The 25,013-nt window shown below is 47.1% G+C and overlaps 1 protein-coding gene and 1 long non-coding RNA gene across 4 annotated transcripts in view; one reads left to right on the top strand and one right to left on the bottom strand.

Moving 5' to 3' along the window:
• The window catches only part of LOC118023771, a 35,182-nt gene extending 28,755 nt beyond the window's left edge, over positions 1–6,427 (bottom strand). Inside the window, exon 1 of the long non-coding RNA XR_004682884.1 lies at positions 6,370–6,427. This is a non-coding gene — a long non-coding RNA (uncharacterized LOC118023771). The remainder of the gene's footprint in view (positions 1–6,369) is intronic.
• GNAO1 (G protein subunit alpha o1) overlaps positions 1–25,013 on the top strand; it is a 171,055-nt gene that overhangs the window by 34,429 nt on the left and 111,613 nt on the right. The gene's annotated exons all lie outside the window — the stretch shown is intronic.

Here is a 25,013-nt window from a genome sequence, read left to right as displayed (position 1 = left end):
TTCCACCTGCCCCCAGAGAGGAAAGTTCCTCCAGGCCTAGTCTGGGCCCGACCAGGCTGGACTAGGATAGGTGGAGCCCACCTGGGGGGACAGCAGGGCTCCCCAGACATTTTGGATTTTGCACCTCTTTAATACAGAACCTTTGTCTTGTATTCTTAATATATGTAATTATATCATGTATACTAAAATGCCTAAGGACAAATAGAAAAATTAAAAATTATCGTAACTAGAAACGTTCGTGTTTCTTCCACGCCCCTGTGGATCACGGCATTGTGCTGCGTCCAGTTCCGCCCCCATCCTCAAGCCGGGCCTGCTGGCCTAGAGCTGGTGCTGTGGGAAGAGCCCTGGGGGGGCTCCGAGTCCCAGGGCTGCTCATTAGTTTGCTGCGTGCTGTGCTGTGAGCACATCTCCTCGCCTCACTGCCTCAGGTCAACACACACGTCCCTTTTCCGACCACCTGCCCTGTGTCAACTAGCATCCCAACCCCCTGTTGCCACCCCATCCCTTTCCCTGCCTTTTATTTCCTAAAAGTACCTACTGCTCTCTGGCGTGTTTATATCCATTTTTTTGTTCATTGTCTTTCCCCTCGTGTGCTCCATGAAAGCAAGGATCAGCTGTTGCTCTCTGCTGTGTGCCCGGCACATAGGAGGAACTCAATAAATATTTGTTGATTGAATGAATTACCTCCTCTCTATATAACCTAATGCTGCTTAGTGAACCTTTGTGATGGAGGAGAAAGGAAAAATGACTTTAATGCTCGAAAGGACGATTTAGAGGGTAGAGGTGGAATCATTTTAAGGAGCATCTGCTTTGTTGGAAGACACTACAGTTGTCTTACCTATTGTTGGGGGGACAGAAGCTATGAGTAACGCGGTGTCTGCTGATTACCAGGCACTGTTCTAGGAGGTGATAGACAGACAAAAAGAAAGACTTCAATCTTCAGCATAACTGAGGTAAGTGTGTTATCTCAGTTTTACAAAATAAAAACAAACAAACAAAAGAAACACATGAGGCCCAGAAACTCCAGTGTACCTAACCCCAAAGTGCCCAAGCCATGGTGGGCACGTGGCAGGCAGCCAGGCAGTGTCTGTGGAATGACAGAAGGCCCAAGCACTTACACTCCAAAAGCTTCTCAGGCTCTTCTACCAAGGAGCCTGCGTGGAAGGGGAGTGTGTGCCCGGGGAGGTCACAGGGCAGCAGCTGGGGCAGCCCACCTCAGGCCCAGAGTTTCTGGGACATCTGGCCTTTTATTCTAAAAACTCACGTGAAATTCATATCATAAAAGAAACTCTTCTTGTTTGTCTTACTGTAGAAATGATGCTTCCGATTATTTAGCTATTTACATGACATAATTTTTTGGAAACTTCCATTAGAGCTGCAGTTCTGCATTGACCTCGTGGGTGGCATGCTCCTGGTGTGAGTTCCGTACACCAGGAATGGTCCAGCCCAGCGGGCAGAGGCCACAGTGGAGCCTGGTGTGGGGCCTGGTCTCTCCCATCCCCTCAGCGGGATCTCGTGCTACTCGTCCCTGTGTAAACACGGCTTGTCCAGAGGAAACGGGATGTTCACTTGCGAGCCCGAGCCATCTGTTGTTTCAGACCTGGATGGTGGCTGCCCCAGGGCGAATGCGGCCTTCAGCAAACAGTGCCTTGCCGGGCCCCCTGATAAGGGCTTGCCTCTCAAGCAGATTTTATAGCTCTGCCCTTCCTCCCCAGTCAGGGAGTGGGTGGGGAGAGGATGAAATAGCCCTGGAGCTGTTAGAATAACCTTTATGGTTTGTTTTCTATAAACCAGAGGTCCAGCGTGGTATGTGAAATGGACCACAGAGACTCCGCCCACAAGACTTTGATGTCGGGAGAACCCAGGGCCTTTGGGAAGGGACCTCTTTTTAGGTTAATGCCAGTGACGGAGTTTCCCATCACATCTCTGAGGGGGGAGTGACGGTGCTCCACTGGCTCTCGGATGGGGTTTCTTTCCTCTGTGTGTCTTGGTTTTACCTCTTCCTGGAAACCGGTCCGTGCGTGTTCAGAGTCATACAGTGGTTGACAACTGGAAGGGCTCTTAGATTCATTCCATCCAGCCCACACGTTTCACAGACGGGAAACTGAGGCCCCACCCCACTGTGATCTGTTGGTCTGCACACCCCTCTGTGATCTGTTGGACTCCCTGTAGCAGTCCAGGGCTGTGTAGTTGGTGCCCGGGATATCTGTCTCTGCTGGAAAAGAGCTGAGGTTTTGTTCACTCTTCCCATCTGGTTAACCTCCACCCCATGGATATATCCTAAAGCCAGGACCCAAAGACACAGCAAGAGGCAAGGAGAATGAGGATGTCCAAGTCCAAAAGAGGATGCCACCATTAATTGGGCACTTTGGCTTACTCTGTCTCTGACAGACTTGGTTGGTCCTTGTTCAGACCCAGCGCAGCCAGGTCCCAACCCCCTGAAGCCTAGGGTGGCTGGCTTGGTGAGAACAGACTCACTCCACCCACCTCCATTCAGGTCTCTAACCAAATGTCACCTCTTCCAGGAGGCCTTCTTTCAAAATGACACCCTGCCTTTTAAAATAGCACCCCTTGGGACGCCTGGTGGCTCAGTCAGTTAAGCGTCTGACTCTTGGTTTCGGCTCAAGTCATGATCTTGCAGTTGTGGGATCGAGCCCCAAGTTGGGCTCGGGGCTCAGCACAGAGTCTGCTACAGATTCTCTCTCCCTCTCACTCTCTCTCTCAAATAAACAAATAAAATCTTTTAAAAAATGGCACCCCTCATCGCTCACTGTGCCCTTACTCTGCTTAATTCTTCACTTACCACGACCTCTCATGTATTTATTTGTTCATTGTCTGTTTTCCCTTTCCAGAACAGACATTCCGTGAAGGCCAGGGCCAGGTCTGCTCTGTTCACAGCCATATCCCCAGAACCTAGAAGAGTACCTGGCATGTTCTGTGTGCTTACCATGTATTTGCTGAATGAATAAAAGGAGGCATGGGGGGTTGTGGGGGACCGGAAGAACTGGGTACAGTGCTAAGGTACTGGGAGGAATTGGGCAGTTCTGGGAAGATCAAGAGATATGGAGTGGGCAAGAGGGAAATGTGTGGATTGGGGGCCTCTGCAGGATGTGGAGTACCCAGAGGTGCTTACAGACAGGTAGGTAGTAGTGGGAAGGAGAGGCAGTGATAGGATAGGATTGGAGAGATAATAGTGTTGGGGGGAACACCTGGGAGGGACTGGATCAAGGAAAAGAGTGAATCCCCCCCAGATTTTTTTTTTTTAAAGATTTTATTTATTTGAGAGAGAGAATGAGATAGAGAGAGAGCATGAGAGGGGGGAGGGTCAGAGGGAGAAGCAGACTCCCTGCCGAGCAGGGAGCCCGATGTGGGACTCGATCCCGGGACTCCAGGATCATGACCTGAGCCGAAGGCAGTCACTTAACCAACTGAGCCACCCAGGCGCCCTCCCCCCAGATTTTTGATCCATTTACATAAATCTGAACACAGACTGTGATTCTTTCAAAACTCACCAAGCTTAATACCAGGCACTGGCATCTGAAGTCAAGGGGTTTTGATTTCCCCAGCGGCCCAACCTGTATTTCCCTAGAGGCCTCTGGTCCTTTGAGGCTCCGTACCCTTCCTCCCCCGCCCGCCCACCCTCCCAGCAGGGCAGGGCCCTCAGCAAGGTGAGCCTGGTCCCTGGAGGCAGGTGTGTCTCAGTTACAGTGTCACCCCATGCTGCCCGCCACTGGGTGGCAGATCATAGCGAGAGAGAGATTGTGGGAACTGGAGGGGCCCCCAGGCCATCTAGTCCATCTCTTGCAGAAGGGTAAGTGGGGATTGATGCCCAAAGTGGGTAAAGGACCTATCTAAGGGCACGCAGCAAGACAATGGCAGAGCCCAGATTAGAACCTGCTCTTTTTTTTTTTTTAATTCTTACTTTACTCTTGTTTCTCTTTTGATGTTTCCTTCCTCCTACAGCCTCCCCTACAAAAAAAAATCCCCAAAACCTTCACAAGGGCCTCCCGATGCCTGCTTTAACATGATGGGACCCCCCCCTTAAACCTTAGAAATCTGAGGTAGTTGCTGAGAAATGCATACATCTTCAGAAATGTACCCAGTGAGACAAATGATGTTTCAGGCTAAAGCAAGGAGTTCCAGTGAGTCGAGTGTTTCCCAAGTTCATAGTCCTTGGAATTCTGATTGCATGAGGTTTTTTTTTTTAAGATTTATTTATTTAGTTTAGAGAGAGAGAGAACACACACAGTGGGGAGGGGCCAGAGGGAGAGGGAGAGAGAAACTTTAGTAGACTATGCTGCGCACAGAGCCTGATGCGAGGCTCGAACTCATGATCCTGAGATCAAGACCTGAGCTGAAACCAAGACTCTGATGCTTAACTGACCAAGCCATGCAGGCGCCCCTGATTGCGTGAACTTTTAACATGTGTTCTGTACCTCCCCACAAAATAGTTGTAAGGCATGGAAGTCTAGAAAATGCTGCCAATTAAATCCCTATCTTGGAAAAACACAGTGGTCCTTAGCATATGAAAGGCTCTGAGAAGTTCTGTAGTTAAAAAAAAAAAAAATCTCAGCAACTCTTTTTGTATAATTCAGCATTCCCCACACTTGTTTGACCTCAGAACTCTTTTTTGCATGAAAAACTGTCGGCCTCTCAGACCTGGTCTCCTCCAACCACAGACCAACTACATCCCTCACTCAAAGGAGTACCAAACTTTTCTATTTTATACACTCCTGGGGTTTTTCTTTTTTTTTTTTTACTTTAATAGTAAAATACGTTGGGGCAAAAAATAGTCCTCAAAGGGGGTAGAGGTAGAGTCCCCCCAACTAGCCTTTTGCTTCTTCTTACTAAGGACGAAAGAAAGACATCTTCATGAGGACATCTCTTCTTTATATCTTTGTGATTCTGTTTTTATTGTCTTAAGACAGCGTATAGGCTCTTTCTGTTTCGTGAGAATAGTAAAACAACGTCTTCTACACAAATGGATTTCAAGACAAGCCGTCCGGAAGTGGCATCAATGATGCTCACATAGCTTGGGAGGCAGAGTGTCATTGCAGTTAAGTGGGTTTGAATCCTGCCATATCCAGGGAGTGTTACTCAATTTGGCTATAGCCTTAGTTCCCTCGCCTGTTAGATGGGGTGCTCACAGTATCTGCCTAAGGCTGTTTTAGGACAACATGAGATCCATGTTTAGATCCATTTAGTATTGTGTGCCGTGCAACGCCAGCATTTACTAAACACTTGTCTATTAGTATTATTATCCCTGGAACGAGAGCTCTCTGTAGGCAGCAACTTTGTTTTGTTCACTCCTGTACCCCCAGTGTTTAGAACAGGGGCTGGCACATAGTAGATGCTTAGTAAAGATTTGTTGAATGAGTGGGAAAACGAATGGATGATCTCCTCTGTATGGACAGCAAAGCACATTTCTGAGAATTGGATTCCAGCAGAGCAGGTACCAGGTTAAAAATGAGCTGCTTTCTGCAGGGTGAGGCTTTCGCTTCCTCTGCCCTATCTTCTCTGCATAAATGGGGAGCCGGCACCCAAGAAGATGCAAGTCACGGTGTAGAACTCAGAAGCAAAGTGCGAGGTAATTTCCTGGAAGGTGACAGTGTCATCTGAACGTTTCGGGCCTCGAGGTTATGAGCCTCGTGGATTTCTATTCCTGGTTATTGCACGCAGGTCTGTGTTTGCCCCAGCCAGAGAGTTGCCAGCGTGAGAACACTTTACCTTTGGAGTGTCGCAGGAAAGAGGCTGCCCCTACCGCTGCTTTCCAGAAGGACAAGTAGCCCTTGCTGTCAAAGCGGGACCCAGAACCCCTTGGCCAGCCACCTTGCCATCCTCCCCACCACAGGCTCCACATCCCTTCCGCTGGGGTTTGCACCACAAAATGGCATGTGAACCCTTGGTCTGCCAATGTTGATTTTATTTTCTCTTGAGGAAACAAAACCGAGGCACTAGACCAAAATAAGCAACCCAGACTCTGTGCTGACCCGGCTCTGCTGGGAAGCTGTGATATTGATTTGCCCCTGGCCTCTCTTTGCCTTCAGTAACCTCAACTCTGCCTGGGCTACGTAAGCTGAGAGATTAATTCCACTCTATTTCATTGCAGTGTGTTCCCACATTGTTTTATTCCTAAAGGAGCCAGGGTTTACCCAGACTTAGGTATTTTTAAGGACTGTGAGTGGCCCAAAGCCTCCCGATCTCTGGTGACACCCCAAGGGGAGTCTGTCTGTCCCACTCTCTATGGCTGGAGGACCTAGCGGCAACCAGTCTAGGGAGTGGCATAGGTCTAAGCAACACTTGTGTGACCAGCCAGGCTCATGGCCTTGGCCCTCTGGCCCAGAATGTCCTTAGGCTGGGGACACTTACGGTTGGGGAGGGGTGCATATCAGACTGATCTCTGGAGAGGGGGTAGACAGAAATGCTTGAGTCCTGTAGCTGAATGCTGTCTTTCAGGAAGTGCAGCTGGAAAAAGAGATTAGCTGTGATTCAGCCAGGCCTGAGATTCCTCAGCTCTCCCATGGGGTTCTAACAGCCAGTTTGGAGAGATCCCACCAAAGGCGAAAGGTTGGGTGAGCCTATGAACTATTTCAGAGCTTACTCAGCTTCTCTCAGTTCTGCAGCTTCCATTTCCCCCAGTCCCTGGGTCATTTGCTTCTCATATCTGGAGAGTTTTCTCTGAGAGCATGGGAGTTCTTGAGGGCACATGGTTCAGAATAGGACCAGCACCACCACCTCCCCCATCCCCACAACACTCATTCTAGTGACCACAGTGGATGTGTAGATGGCCCTTTCCACCTCAAAGATTCCCCCAAGAGAGCATGTTCTAGCCCTGAGAATTGAAGAAACCAGTCTGCCTCTCTCCCCATGGTCAATGGTCTGGGTCAGAGATCTGTTTCACTAAGGGGGACAAGTGAATGGCCATCTACAGCTGTACTGCACCTGGCTTGTGAAGGTTCAGCCACCAGCTTCCCCTGCAAATGTTATCCATATCTCTCTTACCCCGGCTCCCCCGGGAGCTTAAATGTGGGGCCAGGTGCTTGAGATCCACAGATGACACCCAATCTCTGACCAAGCAGAGATGCTTAGCCACAGCTCACAACTCTGAGGGTGTGGTTGGAGGCAGGGGAAAGGGTATCAGGTTTGTGCCCTCTTGAGAGCTGATGATTGCGATGAGTTATTTCTTCTAGTATGTGAAATTCCGGGATTTCCCTGTGACTGCATGTGCCATCAGGATGTTAACAAAAGGTTCAGTCCGTGTAGCTCATCCAGAAACATGAAGTGGATTTAGAATCACAGAGAAGTCAGGAGCTTAAAGAGAGCATGTATCCCACCTGGCCCTTTTACATAGGAGGAAGCTGATGCCCACAGAGGCTACCAGGACACATGGCAGGTGAATGGCCTTCACTCTGGCAGCCTCTGCAATCTGCATTTCCCCTCAGCTCCTGGGGTGCCCCCCTTAGAGCACACACCAATCTAAAACTTGTCTCCAAAGGTAGTGCTCATGGTGGAATGCTTGCTAAGAAAGAACCTGCCACTTTCATGGGACTTTGAGATGTGCAGCGTGCCCAGCCTTCTTCAGGCCTCCCTGACTGCTCTGTTGTCCGAGCTACAGCCTCTGCATCCTTTTACCCTCTGACCGCATCACCTAGCTCTATCCTGGGACTAAGAAAGCGTAATCCCACCTTGCAGCTAGCCTGTGGGACCAAGATGAATGTGCATTGATTCTGGCAGGAGGTAAGATATTGATCTTCACCATTGGACCTGTGTGCATCTCACAGCCATGTGTCCAACAGGAAGGGAAATAGAGGGCCACTTTATGTACACGATTTGGGTAAGTCTTTGTCATTTGAAATCATCACAAAGAGGGATCAGGACTCACCTGAGATGGTGAGTCTGGGTCATAGCGCATTCTGACATGGGGAAGCTAAGCATTGGTCTTAAGATAAAGACTTTATCATTTGTCAGCCCAGTCTCCATTTGAGTCTAGGCAGTCATGCTTGATTTGACTTCTTAGGTAAAGAGGAAACTATGTTCTCCCATCATTGCTTCTCAGATCTTTCCTGAAGATGCTGAACTGGTTGACTTTGCTGGCAAATCTACATTGATCTCCTCTGAAGAGAAGAAATGAGTGGTAGGGACAATTCTGGCCGTAGTTGATACTGGAAGACTCCAAACTTTCATAGAACTGTTGGAGAAGGGAGCCTATGTTAGACTGTAGCTTTCCTATTCCCCACACGCGCGCGCGCACACACACACACACGCACACACAGTGATCAGTTTAAATCTGCGGAATTAACTGTCAGAGGCAGACTGAAAGAGAGGAAGGGGAAGTAGAGGTACCCTTCTTAGGGACCTTAGAGATTCCCACATATAACTTCCGATAGGTCTGAACCTCACTGGGCCAGGCCAGCCCCGTCAGTTTAATTGGCCAGGCTCAGAGAGATGAACTACCAGTCTTTGGTCATCCTGCAGACAAAACTCCTGACTCCCAGTCCAGTGCTCTGTTTCGCTACACCACGTTGCTTCTCTCTTGGAGTGATCTTTCCTGGCTAGTCCATGACTTAGCAGAGCAAACTGGTCTCATGGCCTCATCATCACACCAGCAGCTTTGTTCCCAAACTTCTGTGATCATCACATACCTTATGGCTTTGAATAACTTTGGTTTGTTTCACAAATTCAGACTCAGAGTCTGAAGACACTCAATAGAGAATGAGGCTTTACCACCATTAAATATTTTCAGATACTGGATACATTCTGGAAGGGGTAGTCAGAAGTGCTTTCTCCAGTGGCAGAAAGTGTTGGTGGACTGTATGGGTTGGCACATTTGGATGTCTGTGTTTAGTTCCACTACTAACTACTGGGCAGTCCTGGCTAAGTTTATTTCATTTATCTGTGCCTCACATACCTCATCCATAAGATGGGAATAATAATGGAACCTAATATATAAAGTCGTGAGGATTGAGTGGAATGGAATGCTCTATATAAAGTATTTAGCATGCTGGTGGCAGATAAAAAGCGTTCAGAGAGCATTTGCCATCATCATCCTAAATGTCACCATCACCATCATTTTATTCTTCTCTCTCGATTTGTTTGGATTAGTCTCTCTTACAGTTGTAGGTATTATCAACCAACACAAATAAATATGAAGAATCAAAGAACTAAATAATAATAACATTAGTCTAGTGCGGTCTGTGCAGTCATCCAACAGATATTTATTTTAAGCACTTACTATGTGCAAGCTGTATTTTGGGGTGAGTAAGATCGATATGGTGCTACTTGCATGAATCCCACCCTCGGAAGGGAGACTGGCCTCTACTGGGTCATTACCAGTGTGCAGAGTGTCACCACGTGGATGCCCTGTGTCCAACAGAGGAAGGAGAGAGGAGAAATCACATTCTGGTTCCAACCAGAAGAACGCAACGATCTCCCTGGAAATCAGTCTGTGTAAATTTAACTCTAGGGGGAAAAGCACAGCCGTTCCATTTCCAAACTGGAATTCTCCCCCCATGTGTTTTTGGGAAGCACAGATGCCTTGGCGTTTTCCCTCTAACAATAACAGAGATTGTTCACAATTATGAATGGTTTTGGTTGACTTCAGCTCCAACAAAACCATGAATCATTTCATAACTTCTGAAATTGCAAAGAAATAACAAACACTCTGGCTCCAGGAAAAAAAAAAAATGGACAAGTTATGGAGCACAAAGTCATCTAAATTAAAACATGAGTCCTTCCTTGTTTATTTAGCAGCCGCACGTTGCAAGGCCAGCTGGCAGTGGGTGAGAAAGTTCGGTGTCTAGATACCTGGGGGTACCGATTGTATAGTCTCATCCGTATAATCCATTACTGGCTACGATATAACCTCCTCTCTCAAGTTTTCTCAAAGCCTTGAGCCCAAAGCATTATTTCATACATTTTACCATGTTCTTTTTTTTTTTTTTTTTAAGATTTATTTATTTATTTGAGAGAGCGAGAAAGTACATGAGAGGGGGGAGGGCTAGAGGGAGAAGCAGGCTCCTCGCCGAGCAGGGAGCCCGATGCGGGACTCGATCCAGGGACTCCAGGATCATGACCTGAGCCGAAGGCAGTCGCTCAACCAACTGAGCCACCCAGGCTCATTTTACCATGTTCTAAGGAAGTGCTAGGAAAAGGAGGTGCATGGGCTGAAGTCTCAGGTGACAGAGGGTCTCCATCATGGATGCCCATCACGGACACCCACATGTACCTACATAGGGAGGAGCACTTTTTCCAGTGGATTTTTTGGATCCTTCTGCTACTTGGCCACAAGATGAGGTTTTTAGAAGGTGGGGCTAAGAGGGTCAGGCTTCTCTGATCTGTGACAACCTGTGTCGGGTGCCAGCTGAGCCTGGGGTTTGAGATACAGGCTGAGATGCAGGTTGGCAGCTCCTTCTTTCCCTCTTAATCTAGAAGGTGCATTATTTTTCTTTAAGAAAAAGGTGCATCCTGGCCAAAGACACACCCAGATGTCCTTGCCTACATGTGCATTCAGAGGTACAGCTGGGCTTTGCCGTCTCAGAGCTGAGACCAGGTTGAAAGGTAGGGGCAGACGTCTAATAACAGTGCCATAGTCTCTGGATCTTGCTTTGCGGCCCAAGACGTTCTCTGTGAATGTTGGTGATGTCAATGTAGCTATAAAAATTTGTCGAAAAGGTCCTTCTTTTGGAAAACAGGTTCTGGAGAGCCATTGTTGCCCCCAACTCTGCTTCTGCTCTTGGTCTGTCTCCACCGTGGAGAACAAGACAGGCAGCAGTAGATTCAGACCCATTGCTCTGGCATGCCCTCCCATACACACATTTATTCTTTTTTTTTTTTTTTTAAGATTTTATTTATTTATTTGAGAGAGAGAGAGAGCACATGAGAGGGAAGGGAGAGGGTCAGAGGGAGAAGCAGACTCCCCGCCGAGCGGGGAGCCCAACATGGGACTCGATCCTGGGACTCCAGGATCATGACCTGAGCCGAAGGCAGTCGCTTAACCGACTGAGCCACCCAGGCGCCCCACACATTTATTCTTAATAACACGTTCGCTCACAATTAATACTTGTTTATTGTAGATAAATTAGGATATAAAGATTTAAAAATGGAAGAAAAGAAATATCACCTGCATTTCCACTACTCAAGGAAACCACAGTTAGCATTTTGGTGTATATATTTCCAGACTTCTTTCAATGCATGTGTGTGTGTTTTTAAACAAAAATTAATATCAAACTGAACACATACTTTTGTTAACCCTCCTTATACTTAATACGGGCTCTGAACATTTTCCCATATCAAATAAATACAATTGCGTATCACTTTGCTGTGTGGACCTCTTGAAAGATCTTTTCCTTTTGGTTCTCTCGTCTTGCCGTTAGAGACAGAAACAATAGAAAATGCACTTTACCATCACAAACTCACCATCTTGAGCACCTTTAGAAGTTTTGCAGCTGCCAATCACAAACACGAGGCTGAGACCCTTCCCTTTGTGCGTTGTAATTATGAGTATGCTCAGTGCATCAGCCATGAGCCATGGCCAAGGTGAAGGCCAGCTCTGTAAAATGCACCGCCCGCTTTGGCACTGTGCATACCATGGGAAGTTGCCTTGGTGCCACTCAGAAGCACTGAGTAGGTTGCCGCAGCAAAGAAAATGTTTTAATAGAACTCTCTTTGGTAATTAGATGCTTTAATAAAAAGCAGCCAGGTCAGTGTTCCCTCCTCCAGTCTAGGCTCACTGCAGCTGGAAAAAAACCCTCCTAGGGACATACTGGACTGGCCCTGTCCCCCCCAGCCGCTGAGCCCACAAGGACTGGTAAGACGCTGCCGGATAATAATATCTGTCCCCTTTCGGAGCCTCTATCCAGAGGTACTGAAGCATCTTATTCTTCTGGTTTTAATGAAGAATTGTTTTAGTGATAAGTTCTAGAGATAATTGCTGAATGTTTATTATGTGGGGGAAAAGTTAAGAATTTTCGTATTTAGAACAGATTGGCTAATGTGGGAGCCCACTACATACAATCCAGGCGCCACACCCTTCTGAATGTTATTGTTAATTATCACTGAAGCCTTTGGCCATGGATGTCTTTCCAAAGGTGGATAAATAAGATTGCTGTTTATTCCATTTCTATTCAAAAGATAGAAACAGATAGCATACAGCATCTTAGGGATGGGCAACTTGGCAGAGGCTATGGTAGTGCCTTTGGAGGAGAAAGGTCTTAGTAACTGCCCTTGGGCCATTCAGAAGAGGAGTCCTATCTCCACAAAGGTAGATCAAGCTTTCAAATCAGAACAATTTGTCATTGTCCTGTGGGACTGCAGAAGATGAACGGGTGGCTGGTCTGGAAAGTGAAGCAGGAAGCCTCATATAACACGTGCTGGGTTCAGGACAGGGGCTCAGCCAGCTCCTGATGGCTGAGGAGGAGGTGGGACATGCATCTCAAAGTCTCCTCAGCAGCCTCTGCGGAAGCGGTTGCTCATTGGTTCCATCTCAGTCTGTGCTGGGATCAGGAGGGCTAAAAGGCATGTGTGGGGACACTTTGTCTCGTGAACGCCATTCCCTGGACCCTTACTTGTCCCTCTAGCTATGCCAAGTGTTTTGCTGTTCCCCATATCCAAATTTAGTTTAGTTTAGTTACCCCAGGTCCAAATTTAGCGGATGCCCAATGCCTGTTGCCTTGCCTTCAGGTGTCTATGGAGGAGGCAGATGTGGACACCAGAGTAACTTCACTCCCCAGGGTAGTAGCAGGTTTCCACAATTTCCCTAAAATGGCTTGTTTTTTGTCCCATCAGTCATGGCCCTGTTTAATGCTTTCATTGGGTGCTGGGTCCCATATGTGTATATTTTTAAACATGTCAGTTGGATGGCATTTCTTCTGTTGTCTTGGACTTTTCTCTGAATCTTGTATCAGAATCTAATTTTTCCCGTTTCTGTAGACCTTTGCCAGTTCCTCCATGAATTGCCTACACAACATTCTAAGTGGCGCTTTGTGACTTAATCTTGGTTTAAGGTTGTGATTTCCTCTCTCTCCAGGCACAGCGTGCTGAGGGTAGTAACAAGGCTGTGAGCTGTGAAGCAGGCCAAGGGGTTCTCTAGTGGGGTCATCCTTCCGAGCCCAGGTGCAGAAGGGCTATTTGGAAAACTGTAATAGGACAGGTTCTCTACGGGCTCTGGTTTGATTTGTCTCCCCTCAGTATAGCCACCCTTGTGCAGAGGGAGAAGGCAGGGGACAGCCAGTGCCAAGGTGCCTCCAGGGGGAAAAAACGCTCCTTCTGGGAAGCTGGCATCAGCACCATCCCCTCTCTGTAGGGCTCTGTCCTCACACTGTGTGTGCTTGGTGGCCCAGGCTCTCCTCCCTGTATCACGGAGCAGGGGAAGACCTTGAGAACAGAGCAGTTGTGTTCTGCAGCTCAAGAGCGACCGTGCAGTGCTCTGCTCCCGACCGTGCAGCGCTCCTGTGGGATTTTCCCCACGGACTTCAGAACACTTTGGGTGGGTAATGATGCCCAGAGCCTGTGTGGGAGTTCCCACCATCAGGGAATGCCAGGATAATGGAGCAGCAAAGCTGGGGGGTGGGGAAGCCTCACTTCTCAAGTCCCTTTCTCAGCCTGGTGTGCAACATTGGATACCACTCGGTCACTAAATGGGGGGAAGTGAGCCCCTCTTGTGTTCTCTTCCAGTCCTTCTGATCAAGTCGAGGACAGAGTTTCAGAAAGTTGGACACTAAGAGGTCTTTAACATCCCCCTCTACGGTCTGCTGATCTTTTTGTAACAGAGAGCATTTTATTATATGGTTTTGTTTCCATTGTATTTATTTTCATGGTTATCTCCTATTTAAATCATGTGATACTGACTTCCATTTAAGGCAACAATATAAAGTTTCTTTTTTTAAATAATAAGATATATTTGTTTCTAGTATATAGAATTATATTAAACTACTAAGCTAATCAAGTCTGGTGGTACCTGGCTATGAGCACATATCATGAGGGTGGTCCTTGAGTGACTAAAGTGTGAGAAATGCTAAATCAGACCCGTTCTCTTCCTTACCATGCAGTCCTCGCATCCCTTCTTGCCAAGGCAGCTGAGAAGGCATTTTGATGGAGTGTGTGTGGATTATATCACTCACAGGAGCTTCTGATTACAGGCCGTGGGAGCTGAAAAGGAGCTGAGGTCGTGGTACTGCTGGCAGAGACCCCGGCCTTGAGCCTCAGGGGGAAGCCACACTTGGGAAAATGAAAAGCCCTGGACTTGGGAGTTCCCTGTACCACACCTGGAAACAGCCTGCATTACAGGGTGGTCACCACCAGAATCAGGGGGTTGTGGAGGTCACTCAGCCCACTCTCCTGCCAGCATAGGACAGCCTCAGGGACTGCAAAAACACTAATAACAAACATGTATTGAGCTCTTACTACATGCAGGCACTTTGCGTGGGTTATCTTATTTACTTCTCATAATGCTAAAAGGTAACAGTCGTAGTGGTGGTGGTAGGAGGAGGAGGACGAGCAGGAAGAAGATGGGAGAAAAGTTAATATTTATTCAATCATCTCCCCCAAGTGATCTGCAGATTCATTGCAAAGCCTATCAGAATCCCAGATGCCTTCTTTGTAGAAATTGACAAGCTGATTCTTAAATTCATGTGGAATTTCAGGGAACCCAGATAGCCAAAACAATCTTGAAAAAAGAAAAAGAAAATAGGACTTACACCTCCCAGTTTCAAAACTTACTACAAAGCAACAGTAATCAAACAGTGTGGTAGTGACACAGAATAGATGTATAGATTGATGGAATAAAACTGAGAGTCCGGAAACAAACTCATTACATATACAGCCAACTGATTTTTTACAAGGATGCCAGAACCATTCAAGGAGGAAAGAATAGTCTTTTCAACAAATGGTACTGGGACAGCTGGATAGCCACATGCCAAAGAATGTTGTTGGACCCTTACCTCATACCATATATAAGATTTTTCTCAAAATGGATCAAAGACCTAAATGTAGGAGCAAAAACTATAAAACACAAGGATGAATCTTTATGAGTTTAGTAAAGGATTCTTAGATATGACACCAAAAGCACAAGCAACAAAATTTAAAAATAAATAAATTGGGCTTCATGAAAATTAAAAGCTTTCGGGTTTCAAAGGACATCATCAAGAACGTGCGAAGACAACCCAAAGAATGGGAGAAAATATTTGCAATTCATATATCTGATAAGGGATTTGTATCCAGAATATATAAAGGATTCTTACAATTCAAAAGACAAATATCCTAATTTAAAAATGGGCAAAGGATCTAAATAGACGCTTCCCCGAAGATGATATACAAATAGCCAAGAAGTATATGAAAAGATGCTCAACATCATTAGCCATCAGAAAAATGCAAATAATAAAAACCATAAGATACCACTTAACACCCACTAGGATGGCTAGAATTAGAAAGTCAGAAAACTAGTGTGGGTCAAGGATGGAGAAATCAGAACTCTCATACACTCCTGGTGGGAATGGAAAATTGGTACAGCTGCCGTGGAAAGCAATCTGGCAGCTCCTCAGACAATTAAACATAGAGTTACCTTATGACTCTGTGGCCTGACTTTATGACTTCATGGTTGGAAAACAACCCAAATAGACATGTGGGTAAACAAAAGATACATCCATACTATGGAATATCATTTGACCATAAAAGGAAATGAAATACTGATGCATGCTATAACGTGGATGAACCTTAAAAGCATTGTACTAAGTAAGAAAAGCTAGTTATAAAAGACCACATACTATAAGATTCCATTGGTATGGAAGTCCAGAATAGGGAAATTGATAGGGACAGAAAATAGATCACCGGTTGCTTAGGTATGAGAAGGGACATGGGAGGGGATGTGGGGAGTGGGGTGATAGCTAATGGTTACAGGGTTTCTTTTTGAGGTAACAAAAAATGTCCAAAATTGAGTGTGGTGATGATTGCACATATCTATGAATATGCCAAAAACCATTGAATTGTACACTTTATTTTTTTTAATTCAAAGCATTTTATTTTTTTTATTATGTTATGTTAATCACCATACATTACATCATTAGTTTTTGATGTAGTGTTCCAGGATTCATTGTTTGCGTATAACACCCAGTGCTCCATGCAGAATGTGCCCTCCTTAATACCCATCACCGGAATTGTACACTTTAAATAGGTGAATGGTATGGTATGTGAATTATATCCCAATAAAGCTATTAAAAATATTTATTGAGTACTTACTAAGTGCCAGACACAGTTCTGAGCATTTTATCTCTATTAACTGACTTTATTTTTACAGTCACCCGAGGAGGTACACCTTATATATGAATATCCCCCATTTTGCAGCTGAAGAAACAGGCAGAGTTGCCCCAGGTACTACCCTGACCTTAGCCCATAAGGAAAATGAGGCATAGAGCTTAAGTGCTGTGTCTGTGGTCAAGTAGCAAGCACACAGTGGAGGTAGAATTGTAGTCTGGTACCAGATCCCCCCACTCTTGGCCACTCACTGTGCTGTACTAGATATAAAGGAAAGGGGTCCCTGTCCTTTGGGGGGGGTCACTGTCTACTTGAACACATGTCCATAAAAGAGAAAGACACGCAAGAAACACTGTGTGCATGGCCATCTACACTAATTCACACAGACCTCAGTTAAGGTACAGCATTACTGGGCTTGTTTCCTCTTCTCTTAAACCGTATCTTAGGCCAGATGCAAGAGGGCCACATCCTGGGGTTTTGAAGGTAGTAATACAGGTCTGTAGACAACCTTTAGCATTAAAAAAAAAAAAAAATCTAGCCGTGATCCTATCTGTGAAAAGGCCTCGCAGTCTAATGAGACTGTGGAGTGTCTTTGCTCTGGGCTGGAATTACATCCAACCAGGGCAGTAACCCTGGTTACCTCAGGCTGATGAGAAGCTCTGATTAGCAGTTACATATCTGACTCTGCTTAGCTAGAATAAGAAATTGAATCCTTCACTGCTTGAGAAGGACTGTGTGGTACAAGCCTTCATAGCCTGTTTTCTGGGCCACTCGTTGGGGGAGGCCAGCACACGTCTGGAAGCCTCTACCTCTCTGTCAGACTGGTGATCCTCCAAGGGCCTTTGACTCCCAGGGGACTTGCCCTGCCCTGGACTCTTGGCTTCCTCTGGTCACTCAGATCCCAGCTAGGGAGGCCTCTCCTCCTCCCTCAGGAGTTCCCTGTGGAAGGCTGGAGCCAAGGTAATCAGCCGGTGGGCGACTGGCCACCACAGCCAGGCTGGCCCAGCACCCGTGCCGTCAGGAGAATGGGCAGGGCCCGCAGTGCTCTGGGCCACCAGAGCTTTTTCTCTTTCAGCAGAAGGCCAGGCCCCAGGCCCACTCACTAACACCATCCTCCGTTGTACCTAGGGAGCTCTGCAAATAAACCAGATTAGGAATAATTGAGGTATAGACTCCATTGATGGCCCCTCAGGCCTATTCCAGCACTAATTTTCAAAACCTGTTTTACTAAAATGTTTCCATTGTGTAAAACAGTGCCTTTGGGATCAGCCTACACGAGAGTCTAAAGACAACTGAGCCAAGAAGAAGCCACTGAACAACACTTACTTATTTTTATAGACGAGGAAACCCTTTTTGGCTTGTTTAAAAAGACATCTCATCTACCACTGTTAGTCCAGGGAGATGTGGCCTTTCTCTTGGGCTGGGGCTACTCTGTTAGTCAGGGTCATTTATCCATCCGTCGCAACCCATGACAGCTGCTTCTGCTCTGTGCAGCTACTAAATTCAGTTTGTATGGATTTGTCTTGGAATCACAGCCTCGATGCTGCATTTGATTCAGCTTGGGTGGGGTGATGCTCAGGTCTTTTGTAGAAGAGTTCATGGCCCTGGCCAGTTAGAGAGTGGTATGCCTTCGGGGAGCCAGGAAATCTTGCTCGCTGACTCATTAACGCACAAACATAGCAGGCCTTGCCCTCTGTATTTGTGAAGCAGGTAGAAGTTGATGTGGATGTGTTCCTGACCCAGAAGGTAAATGTTTTGCAGGCGCATGCACTAATCACCCGAATGCGAAGGCAGAAAATGCGTGGGCCAGATGGAGGGCTGGGGCTCTTGTATGTAAGGAGCAGCTATTGGATGCTCAGGACCCAAGGGAGGTTTTCTGGAGGAGATAGCATTTCAGCTGGCCCCAAAGGAATCCGTAAGATTTGGGAACTGATACGGTGTACTTTCTCTGTCAAAACATGGCCCACGGAGAACAAGAAAAATAGCAGTTGAGACGCTCACAGTACCAAGTCTGGAGGCTACAGCTGAGGGGGCGGAGGAAGGGCGGCTTCCTTCGGAAGATCGTCAGGGCAGATCACTTCCCCTCCCTGTGCAGAGCACTCCATTCTCAAAATGGTGGGGTTAGTGCGACAGATGGTCATCTGCTTTCTGCTCTAACTTCTGAAAATCCAGCCCGAGCTCCTTGTTTTCTCAGAGGCACTAATGGGCAGCTACCATCCATTAGGTGGTTCTGATGGCCGTGCAAGATGCTGAGTGCTTCATGTGCACCAGAAACACCCAGGGAGGTTCAAGGCATTTGCTCACCAGGGACATCTATTCACTTAGCAGACGGTGAATAAATACTTCCGTGTACCAGGTCAGGTACTGCCCTGGGCACAAAACGATGAGCAATACAAGCATGGCCTATGTCCTCATGGGGCTTAGAAAGTTTTATAGAGGAGAGCAACAATCAACACACGCACACAAAGCAATCTCATTACAAACTGTGGAAAATACAGGCGTTTTGGGAGAGAGGCTAGTGGGAGGCTTGTAATTTAGTTCGGGTGTGTTGGGGGAAGGGCAGCAGAATTCAGACCCAGACCTTCCGAGTCCAGAGCCCAGTTCACGATGACTCTGCTTCTTCCCAGCTGAGATCTCTGTAGGGTCCCTGAGTGAGTCAGAGACAGAAGTTAGGTCTCCAAACTTCGTCTCCTTTCCTCACAGCCCAGCCACCCCCCAGGTTACGACCTCAGGGCGCATACCTGTCTGCCTGACTTAGGGGGAAACATGACCCCTGCAGAGACACCTCTTTGAGGTGAAGTCAGAGAGCAGCCCTACCACCCAAACTCTCCTTTTCATCCAGCTCCTCAGGGCTCGTGAGTCTCAGGTCCTCCTAAGACAGTCGTTAAGCTTTCCTCAAAGGTCATATTATGGAAAACCCCTGTTTAAATCTGCCAGTTGTAATCACAAAGGGCATCAGTGAGAAAAACCTCTCGCATGGGGTCTGTGTTCATGGTGACACCGCCGGGTCACAATCTGGGACACCGGAGCCCTGTACACAGAAGCAGGGATCCTGTTGCAGGCGTCCCTGGGCCCTGCCACTGCCCACGGGTGCCTGATCAAGTTCAGGGTCTCCCAGCTAAATGCAGCTCTAGGGAACTTCCGGGCAGGGGCCCAGGACAGGGAGGGAGCCAGTGCGTTCACGCATCAGAGATGCTTCTCCTCTGCCCAGGATTTTCCTTCAGGAAGCACTCACAGCACCACTGTCCCCCCAGCACTCTGCTATGGTTCTTGTCTGTGCTCCTCGTTCTCCCTCATGTGTCCCCCGAGCCCGACTGTCTTCCCTGCGGCCAGGCTGCTGGGTCCTTCCTCTCCTGCCTCCTCACCTTTCCTTTCCTACAACTCTTGCCCCCGCTCCAGCCCTCCCAGCTCAATTCCCTGGGTATCCGCCTCTTCACAAAGTTTTCGTAAAGAGCAAAAGTTTAATTTGTGTTTGTTCATTAAATCAATTAATCAAATAGGCCTTTTTATGGTGTACTATTTTGTACACATAAAAAGAATATATGAGGGGCGCCTGGGTGGCTCAGTCGTTAAGCGTCTGCCTTCGGCTCAGGTCATGATCCCAGGGTCCTGGGATCGAGCCCCGCATCGGGCTCCCTGCTTGGTGGGAAGCCTGCTTCTCCCTCTCCCACCCCACCTGCTTGTGTTCCCTCTCTCGCTGTGACTCTCTCTCTCTGTCAAATAAATAAATAAAATCTTAAAAAAAAAAAAAAAGAATATGTGACATCAATACAAAGTGTTAATAAAAAGCCCGTTTTGCCAAGTTAAACCTCCTACGTGACCCACCCCTAGAGTGACAGCCTCTTTAACTGGTCATTTTTCTCCTTTCTCCCCGGTGTAATCCAATGTCCACATGCCTGCTGAAGCAGCCTTTGCCTGGCTCAGCTCCCCTCCCAGTCTCTCTCTCTCTCTCTCTCTCTCTCTCTCTCTCTCTCTCTCACACACACACACACACACACACACACACACCCCTCTGAACTCCCCAGAGCATGCAGGCCAGGGCTGGCCGGCACCCTGCACTCCGCTGTCTCCCCCCCTGCCTTGGAGCGCACACTTTCCTTTACCTGGAATAACCCCGCCCACATGTCCCACATCTCTGCCTGTCACGCCCACCTGTCCTAGGCCGAGAAGTGTCATGGTTCTCCCAAAGCCACACCTGATTTCTCCGTCAGCTCTGCTTCCTCCTCCTCTGAGCCCCTTTAGAACATGGGTGGTTTTTCTTTTCTCTTGCGACATCTGACATTTTGCTGCTTTTTATTAAGGTTAGTTTTTCTCTAGATCTTACCTCACATACGGGATTATAAGCCTCTTGTGGACCATCCCCTGTCTTTGGATTTACAGGGCCTAAGCAGAGCACTGGGCACATAGTAGATGCTCAATAAATAATTGGATTACAATGAGTTGAACCGTCCTCCAAAGCCCAACTCACATCTTCTTCCTTGAAACCCTGTGAAAAGAGGCACCCATTCGTCCCCCTAGGGAGACCAGGGGCTCCTTGGGCAGGAATATGGTTGATTCTTGATGAATACTGCCTGGGTGAAGGAATATTTGCAAGTATTCTGCCCAAGATAGAGGGCTAGACTGAATGCTAAGGCAAAAAAAAATAAATAAATAAAAATTGTTAACCTGTGCCACTTCTTGATAAATAATCTCCATGCTTGGAATTGCAAATTAAGTATCCTGTAAAGACAAAGCAATTATGATATTGAATGTGTATTTTTACAAATACCAGTTAAGGATCACAGCTCTCAGAAAATTACTCATAAAGATTTGAAGTCCCTCTATAAGTGTCTTTGAGGGTTAGGGGTTCTGAGGGAAATTTTGTCTGCACAGTCTCACTTGTCCTTGCCTTGACCACAACACAAACTGCTTTGCTTTAAAGAACAATGCTGGGATGCCTGGGTGGCTCAGCTGGTTAAGTGTCTGCCTTCAGCTCAGGTCATGATCTCAGGGTCCTAGGATCGAGTCCCACATCAGGCTCCCTGCTTGGTGGGAGTCTATTTCTTCATCTCCTCCCCGCTCCTGCTCTCTCTCATTCTATGTCTCTCAAATAAATAAATAAAATCTTTTTTAAAAAATAAAGAACAATGCTAAGGGAGTGCCTGGGTGGCTCAGTCAGTTGAGCTGAGCATCTGCCTTCGGCTCAGGTCATGATCTCAGGGTCCTGGGATAGAGCTCCGCATCAGGCTCTCCGCTCAGCAGGGAGTCTGCTTGTCCCCTTCCCTCTGCTGCTCCCTCGCTTGTGCTCTCTCTCTCCCTCTCAAATAAATAAATAAAATCTTTAAAAAAAAAAAAAAACAATGCTAAGAAAAACATGCACAATTCTTTGAAATAATTTTTAACAGTATATGTATGCCTTTCATTTTTGCTATCATAACAGAGAATTTATCATACAAAAACCTCTGCCACCCTTAACTGTTATTTCTGTTTTTCTGTGATATTCTCCAGTCCTTGTCCATATGTAGCAAAGAAACCTTCATTTCTGCCAGAAATGAAATCAGGGTACTGATGTGAACATGAAATCATTATGAATGTGAAATCTAAGAAACAAACTTCGTGAGCTCCTACTAGGTACAAAATCCTGTGCTGAGAGCAGGGGGGGGATACAAAGAGTTTGTCCACTGAACAGGCACCCGCTCTGTGCCTAGAGCTGCTCTGGTCTTTGAGGTGCAGCGGTGAATAAGACAGAGCCACCAAAGAGAGAGAAAAGTAGTATGTCAGGGGCAGGTAAGCTAAGAAGGAAAATAAAGCCCAGGAAGGGGAATAGAGGGAGCTGAGGGTAGTCAGAGACATCCCCTCCAAGGTAACTTTAAGCACAGAATTGAAGGAAGTGTGGGAGAGTGGGAAGAGTATCCCCAGCAGAGGGAACAGCAAAGGCCCTGACATGGGGCCTCACGTGTTTAAGGGCTGGCGAATGGTGGGGTGGGGAAAGAGGAGGTCAGGGGAGGGCGCAGGAGGCTCGCATTAGCCATGTGTGAGGCTGTAGCAAGGACTTGCTTGAGCTTCCATTCTGAGTGGGAGTCTTTGGAAAGTATTGATCTCACTGTGCAGAACAGCCCGGGAACAAGGACTAGAAGCAGGAAGATGCTTAGGCAACTGTTGGAGTTCCTCAAGAGAGACACTGTGGTGACTTCGATCAGGACAATAGTGCTTTAGGGAGACAGTAGGGCGGTCGGGTTCTGGACCTGTTTTGAAGGCAAAGCCAACAGGATTTCCTTTCCTATTGATTGTTGAGTGTGAGAGAAAGAAGGAGTCAAGGGTGAGTCCAAGGTTTGGGGCCCCGAGTAACTGATAAAATGGAGATGCTGCTCACTGAGACATAGAAGAACACAGGAGGAACAGGTTTGGGTGGCAGAGTCAGGAGTTTTGTTTGAAAACATGAAGCTAGATATGCTTCCTTCTAAAGTCATGGCGGACACCGCCACAGCCTTCTTCCCTGCTAAACTCAAATGAAGCCCCAACATCTCAACACTGTGCTTCAGAAACTCACTCCTAGAATGGAAACTGTTCCACTTTCCTGGTATTGACAGAAAATCCAGTGAATGTGCTTTGGGGAGGGCAGTCTTGGGGAAGAGGCTATTCCTATGGACTGGCATGATCTGGGACAGTTTCAAGGAGGAGCGGATTTTGAGGTGGGCTTTATCAGTTAGGGGGCTGTTGGTTTCAAGTAACAGAGAACACAGCCCAAAGTGGCTTAAACCATATAGGGAATTATTAGCTTACAGACCAAAAAGCCTGGAAATTACGCAGTCCCAGCGTTGCCCAATGAAGCCATCATGGACCCAGGTCTTTCTGCCTTTGCGTTCTGTCAGCCTCAGCACATTAGCTGGCTCCTTGCTACAGCAGCTCCGGGTAGCATGGATTCACACACCTCAATCCAGGTGCAATAAGGGGACTAACCCTTCCTTGTTTCAGAAGCCCCACTGGTAGACTTGCCCTTAAGTCTCATTGGACAGCTTTGGGTCACATATCTCTTCTTAAGGCAGTCACTGGCTAGGCAGGTGGAGTTACATGAGGAGCTTAGACCAGTCAGGAAGAGTTACAGACATTAGAACACAGCTGCTACTTGGCCGGCAAGGAAGAGAGGGTACAAGGTGGCTGGCTTGGCCACCAACAGTGTCTTCCCAGCCTTGAATTGCCGGGCGGAATCGGTGCTGAGAAATAGGAAGGGAAGGTGTTCTAGGTGGGATGAAAAGCTTGAGCAGAGGCACAGAAGCATAAAATACAAGGTAGGTCCATCGGACAAACTGGCTGGGTTGATGAATTGTGCACAGTGTGGCAGGAAGGCCAGGAAGAAACCATAACCACAAAGCTTGTGGATAATCTTGGATAATCAAGGGTCTTCAGAACAGTCCTTGAAAAACCACAGATCTCAAAAATCATTCCATCTCAAGGAAGGAATTCTTGAAGAACTTGGAGGCTTGAACAGTTAGAATAGGAATTATTGTGATAAGTAATAAGTAATAAGTGATAATTCTCCTGAGCAGTTCTACTTTGTGCGCAAGATGGAATGGCCTCAGCCTAAGTCCTGGGCTGAGGCCAGGGTTAGTTGATGACTCTTGGGTAGGAAGCAGAGCATGCGGGACAGAGTATTTCCATTTGGAAAACATAGCCAGAAACTGATTCTGAGTCTTGGTCATCCCTGCTTTCATTCAGGCTGTGTATCAGACCATTTCGGCTGCCAGTGAAAGAAATCCTGCCCACACTGGCTTAAATAAAAAAGAAACTTAACAACACCTGTCACTGAAAAGTCTGGATCCAAGGGCTCCAAAGACATCATCGGCACGTGATGTGTGTCCTCTCCGCTTTCCTCTACCTTAACGTCACTCTCAGATGGGCTCACCCGTCAGGGCCACCAGGTGGGCCGCCTCGGCCTCAGCTTTCAGTCCCCTTACAAAGTGTCAGTTTCCTTCCTGCATATCCCAGGAAAAGGCTTACTGCTTCTCACTGATTCTAATTGGCTGACATTCCTGTCCCTGAACTAACCGGCCGTGGCTTTGAGGAACGCAGTGTGCTCAGACCTCACCTTCACGACACTGACCCAGAGCCGGGGAGGGGGGCGGCACTGCAAACTCCTGATAGAGGAGTTATGGAAACCAGAATGCAGCTGGCAAAAAGGCGAAACGATACTAGGATGTCCCAAGCCACGAACATCCAATCCAAGAACTCTACCTCCATTTCCTAGGAATATCTAGCATCTTATATTCCACCGTGCCCTTATGTGTTTTCCACCCTGTAACAAGCCATCACAGACATCTCATTTAATCCCCACAATATCCCTAAGAAGGTGCTGGGTGGAAAGTCTCCCACCCCACAGATGAGGGTCAGAGAAATCAAATTATTTACTCAGGGTCATCCAGATAGGAATAGCAGGTCTGGCCTTGGAATCCAGGTCTTGTGGCACTGAGACCAGTGTTCTAGCCTACTATGCCAGGAGAATTGCCCATTACATTTATGACTCACTCTGAGTCTGCATGCATATTTGAAGAGAGAAGTTCTCAAAACTGCACAAATGAAATCAAGTTGAAGAGTCAGCTCAAGGAGTTACCATCACTTGAAGGCTTGCGATATGTAAATGGTAAAATAAAGAACATCATTAAGCTCGAGGGCATGTTTTAATAACAGTTAATTAACTTGTACAAAACAGTCAGCAAATATTTCCCCCTTCTGCTGAGATGGGTCCTAGGAAGGATTGTAATAGAAAACCCCAGGTGGCCAAGTGTGAGCTG

This window comes from Mirounga leonina, unplaced genomic scaffold (genome assembly GCF_011800145.1).
Source record: "Mirounga leonina isolate KUSES-001 unplaced genomic scaffold, KU_Mleo_1.0 Mir_180, whole genome shotgun sequence".
Lineage (NCBI taxonomy): Eukaryota > Metazoa > Chordata > Mammalia > Carnivora > Phocidae > Mirounga > Mirounga leonina.
This window is presented reverse-complemented; position numbering and strand designations above follow the sequence as displayed.